The 6,000-nt window shown below is 42.5% G+C and overlaps 1 protein-coding gene across 3 annotated transcripts in view; it reads left to right on the top strand.

Moving 5' to 3' along the window:
* Positions 1-2,204: 2,204 nt before the first annotated feature.
* The window catches only part of LOC117522416 (ETS-related transcription factor Elf-1-like), a 45,564-nt gene continuing 41,768 nt past the window's right edge, over positions 2,205-6,000 (top strand). For all 3 annotated transcript variants that reach the window (XM_034183812.1, XM_034183810.1, XM_034183811.1), the window contains exon 1: positions 2,205-2,458. The gene's annotated coding sequence lies outside the window, so the exon portion shown is untranslated. The remainder of the gene's footprint in view (positions 2,459-6,000) is intronic.

Raw genomic sequence — 6,000 nt, 5'->3', positions numbered from 1 at the left:
TTTCAGGTCATTTGAGAGTTGTTTAGAGGATCCCATGTTGCCACTCATTAGAAGAGATGAAAAGAGGGGAAACATTTGCAAATGGCCACCTCAAATACCCTTTCTCATGATTGGATTCACCTGTGTAAGGAGGTCAAGGGTCAATGAGTTTACCAAACCAATTTTGTGTTCCAATAATTAGTGTTAAATGTATTCAAATCAATAAAATGACAAGGGTGCCCAAATTTATGCACCTGCCTAATTTTGTTTAAATAATTATTGCACACTTTCTGTAAATACTAGAAACTTCATTTCACTTCTCAAATATCAGTGTGTTAGTCTGCTATATGATATGTTTAACTGAAATTTCTGATCCAGACAAACTAAAGATTTATAAAGGAAAATCATGAAAATTCTCAGGGGTGCCCAAACCTTTGCATACAACTGTAAATGGTCTGTTCTCCAATGACCTGTCCATGGTGTACTCCTAGCTGAAAGGGGAAAACAGTAACAAGAACAGAACCACCTGGACTTAGGGGGTGGAATTGCCAGAAGGCAGGATAGCGAACATACATGACAGCTACAGATACTTAGGGAATCCCACAAGCCCGTGTGACCCATGATGAAGATGAAAGAAGGTCAGCTACAGTCAAATACCTCCAGAAGGTAAAACAGGTGCTCAGAGGCAGGCTCAATGGTAGGAATAAGATCTGAGCCATCAATACATACGTCCTACCAGCCATCAGATACCCAGCTGGGATACGAAGTTGGCCCCAGGAGGAGATAGATGCCACTGATGTCAAAAACTCCTCACAATGCATGTAAACTCCTCACAATACACACAAAAACTCCACTCAATGCACAGAGATTTCCATCCAATGTCCAGTACTCTGAGGCTCCATAAGCAATGCAAGCAGGAAGGGCGAGGATTCGTGAGTGTCAGAGCCACAATCCAGGATGAGTCAAGGAGCATCCATGAATACATCAGAAAGATGACCCCGAGATCAGCTATTACAAGAGTGCCTCAGGCAGCTGAAGACATACGGCGATAAGGAACAGGTGGAAGAGATATCATGGAAGACCAAGCCCCTCCATGGGATGTACCATCATTAGATAGAGGAAGTAGCTGAGATCACAAAGACCTACCAGTGGCTAGAAAAGGCTGGCCTAAAGGACAGCACAGAGGCTCTGATAATGGCAGCACAAGAACAAGCCCTAAGCACCAGATCCATCAAGGCAAGAGTCCACCACAGCTGACAGGACCCAAGGTGCAGGCTGTGCAAATGTGCCCCAGAGACAGTCCAGCAGCAGGATGCAAGATGCAAGTTGGGACAGCCTACACTGAGAGGCACAACCAAGTGTCGGGAATCAGAGAAACCACCGAAGGTGGTTGAGAAGTTCAGGGCTAAGGTCCGGTGGGACTTCAAATTCCAGAAAGACAAGCAGCTGCTGGCCAACCAACCAGACACAGTGGTGGTTGACAAGGAAAAGAAAACCACAGTTGTGATCGATGTAGCAATCCCATCTGACAACAACATCAGAAAGAAGGAGCAGGAGAAAATCAAGAAGTACTAAGGGCTGAAGGAGCAGCTAGAGCAGATGTGGAACGTAAAGTCCAAAGTGGTCCCAGTGGTAAAAGGAATACTCGGAGAGGTAAAACCCAAACTGGAAGAGTGGCTCCATCAGATTCCAGGCACAACATCAGAGGTCTCTGTGCAGAAGAGTGCAGTCCTGGAACAGCTAAAATACAGCACAAGGGTAGATCTGCTTGGCTGTATTTACCTGTATTTCTGTCTCAAGGACTACTGCTGTTGCCGCTACTGTACTTGTTACACTAATTTTAAAATAATTATTGTGTCCTTTTTGTCCACATTTTTAGTCTTCTGATTGAATTTTCGCTGTGTGCTAATATTTGAAATAGAATTAAATTAATATTCTAAATAAAATAACATAGAACATCACATTTTAATTTACATGAAATGATTATTTAATATGTGATCATGTGTTTATCCTGAACTCTTTATGCAATCATGTTTAGTTGAGACAATGGCACGTGTGTGTTTGGTGTCCACCCTCAAAAACAAACCGTGCGCCTGTTTGCTTTACATTGCAAATACACCCGTGTTTACATTTGCTCCACACTGACAATGGTCACTATGGGTTACTTTGAGTCACAACGCAGGTAACCAATCAAAACTCACAGGGAGGTGGAGTTCACTGAGAGGAAAAAAAAAAAAAAGAGGAAGCACCAACTGTCAAAAATTGTGAGGGAAACAAATATCATTTTCACTTCGCTGTTCTACAGTCTGCAGTGCTTTCAGGGGAAGTGGAGGTTGGCAACAGGAAACTGACCCCAGGTCTGTGAGGAGGTGACGCGGTGCTGTTTGTCAGAAGGGATGACAACTATTTCCATTTCTCTTATGAATGTTCCAGCCAGCTGCAGCTCTGCCTCTTTACAGACACAAGCTTTAAACAAAAGGTAAGCCTGACACTTCTTATTCCGTCTACCACACTGTACAAACACAAACGCCTCACAAAACCACAGCAACCCAGTGCTCTGGGTGACTTCTGTGTCTTGACACGTTCTGAAGGGAAACCGAAAGTATTCTCAGAGCGGGAATGTCAGTTTGCGAGATATGGTTGTCCACAGGCCTGAATAAACACTCTGCCGGGGACTTTAATAAGAAACACTAAAAAAAAAGTGGTACTTTCAGTGAGAGCCAGCGCATATACACAAAACGATGTGTGATGACCATCACAATCTACACACACTATATTTCACTGTGTTCATTTAACAAGGCCCAGTTACCCCAAGCAACGGGGGGCTTATCAGCTGCTCCTTCACTTGCCGTACTGTTATCAGCATGGCCTGCTTCAGACACGCACACACAGACTAGGGAATGAATGTTATGGGGACTTATCAGTGTCCTTGGGGGCTTGGCAGTCACTTCACAGGCTGAGTTCACAGTGCTGAAGCTGCAGACAAACCTACCGTATGTGACCAGAGAACTGATGAACAAAGACTCCACAGTGCTGCTGCAGACGCCTCCATAGGGGCAGCAGGCTGCAGGGCACAACCACCATACAACAGTACAGATGGCACAATGGCACGCTCAGCACTCAGACCCACTCACAGAACAAATGTGCACATGTTCTGTGTGAACTGTGACATCACAGAACCTGTTCACTTTTCAAACACACACAGTTAAATTCATCTTTGTTTGGATGACTTGCAGTGTCTTGCAATGCAATGTCTGTTGCTACTATTAAAAAAAAAACAGGAGTGTTTCCATATTGCACACAGAAATGTGTAATAACATAATCATGTTTATCTATAAACTACCGTTAAATGTTACAAGCAATGCACGCACTAGTGCACATACAAACCCTGTACTACCCTAACACAATACACGCATCAAGAATCCAGACATATCACAATACATAATTACATCACTGCTCTGACTAATTATGTAAAAAGTAATCTATGGTGAATGTTTTAACTTAAAAGAAATAAATTATTCTGAACAAGAGCAATCTGAGATTCGTCCACCAATCCGGATCTGGATCGCCTCCAAAATTCAGTGGAGTCTTCCATGCCCTAGTAATTATCTGTGGAGCAAATTTAGTGAGAATCCTTGAAGGACTTTTGACTTAATCCTTAAAAGCTTATATAAACTGAAATCTTGATCCAGAATCCGGATCTGGATCACCTTCAAAATTTAATGGCGTATTCCATGCCCTAATATCTATATGTGGTGAAGGTTTTGTCAAAATCGGTGCAGATCGTGTAGTTTTGACGCAATCTGGCTAAAAGCGAGACAAATATAATGCAAATGGTTTTGTTACGTCCTTTGTGGACGTAATTATAAATTGTAATTCCTGATGTCATCTGTTTCCTATTTGTATATTTTATAAATAAATTATGATTCTTCTGCAATAGCCCATTATTTCTTCTCTGCAGTATTTTACTTTTCATGGTGTCATAACACTAATTTAATTTTTTAAAAATTACAGTTTTATACAGGCTTTGATGTTGTGGTTAGAACCACTGGGATCTCGAGGAGTGGACTCCAGGATGCAGGCAGCCAAACAACAAAAGTGGCAAAATCCAAAATGTAGTACAGGTAGACAAAGTGACAATCCAATAACCAAAAACAATGGTCAAAAAGGGACAGTGAGAAAGGACTTACAGTACTGTGACATTGGTAACAGGAGTGACAGAACTAAGGCACAAATTCAGAGACAAATGAACAGATACAAAGTGCTACAAAGGAACTAAGTGAACACAGGAATGAACACAGCAGGTGGAAAAATTAACAACAATCAACAGTGGAGGGAAAAAAATCAACATGAGACCAACCGTGGGAATAAAACCGTGACAGCTCGACAACCATAAAACAACCCAAAGGAGACATAACAGGTAAGCAACAGAAATGTCTAAAACTGGGAAAACTGAATATGTCTTGGACTTTATTTACATCAGTTATGAAGAAATACAAACAGTATGGCACTCTATGGTGAATCTGCATGGAGTAGATAGTTCTCAAAAATTCAGTGACTGTGCAAGAAGGAGAAGAGTGAGGAAAGCCACCAAGACAACCCAGAAGACGTTATAGGCTTCTCTGGCTGTGATTGGAGAAATTGTGCATAGTGCATGTTAGCTTGGAAGGTACTGAGTGTGACATCGGGATATTGGAAGGAAGGAGTACAAGGAGATGTGGCATAAGGTGAAAAGAGAAGTGGCAAAAGCTAAGGAAAATGAATTTAGCGAGCTGCACAAGAAACTGAATACTAAAGAAGGAGAAAAGGACTTGTACCGATTGGCCAGACAAAGGGACAGAGCTGGAAAGGATGTGCAGAGGGTTAGAGTGGTAAATGATTCACATGGTAATGTGCTGACAAGTGAGGAGAGTGTGTTGAGAAGGTTAAGGGAATATTTTGAGGAGCTGGTGAATGAAGAAAATGAGAAAAAGAAAAGGTTGGATGATGTGGCAAGAGCAAATCAGGAAGTACAAGAGAGTAGTAAGGATGAAGTGAGGGCAGCTATGAAAAGGATGAAGAGTGCAAAGGCAGTTGGTCCAGATGACATTCCAATGAAGGCATGAAAGTGGCTAGGAGAGATGGCAGTGAAGTTTCTTACCAGACTGTTTAATCAAATCTTGGAAAGTGAGAGGATGCCTGAGGAGTGGAGACGAAGTGTGCTGTTTTCTATTTTTAAGAACAAGGGTGATGTGCAGAGCTGCAGTAACTACGCAGGCATAAAGGCACAAGACAGTTGTGAGACCAACTAAAAAGACAGGAGACAGAGCTGGACATGGCAGAGCTGAAGATGTTGTGATTCTCTGTGGGAGTGATGAGAATGGACAGGATTAGGAATGAACATAACAGAGGGACAGCTTAGGTGGGGCGGTTTGGAGACAAAGTCAGAGAGACAAGACTGAGATGGTTTGGAGATGTGCAGAGAAGGGACTCAGGGTATATAGGGAGAAGGATGCTGAGGATGGAGCCACCAGGCAGGAGGAGAAGAGAGAGGCCAAAGAGGAGGTTTATGGATGTATTGATGAAGGACATGCAGGCGGTTGGTGTGGCAGAGGAAGATATAAAAGACAGGGTGAGATGGAAATGACTCATCTGCTGTGGTGACCCCTAATGGAAGCAGCCGAAAGAAGAAAAGGATCCCAGTTATACAGGTTGCACATTTCAGATTGGCTGTGAGTTGATTACTGATTATGTGAACCTGAACAAAAGCTTTGAAAACTGAGTCTTCCTGGTAGACCCTGTGCTACAAGATATTTTTCAAAAACTGAATTACAACGCATGAGGGAGACTTGTGAGGGAAGCTAACAAGACACCCAGATGACTCCAAAAGAGCTATAGGCTTCTGTAGCAGTGATACTAGAACCTGTGCACAGTGCAGTTTTTCCCTGCTGTGTAACCTGTTGTACAGGCTCACAATAGAGTTGGAACAGAAAAGGTTTTTCATACAAGAAATGAGGTGGGCTTCATAGATAATTGGCAAAG

This window comes from Thalassophryne amazonica, chromosome 12, assembly GCF_902500255.1.
Source record: "Thalassophryne amazonica chromosome 12, fThaAma1.1, whole genome shotgun sequence".
Taxonomy (NCBI): Eukaryota; Metazoa; Chordata; class Actinopteri; order Batrachoidiformes; family Batrachoididae; genus Thalassophryne; species Thalassophryne amazonica.
The sequence above is the reverse complement of the archived record's forward strand: the minus strand, read 5'-3'. Positions and strand labels throughout refer to the sequence as shown.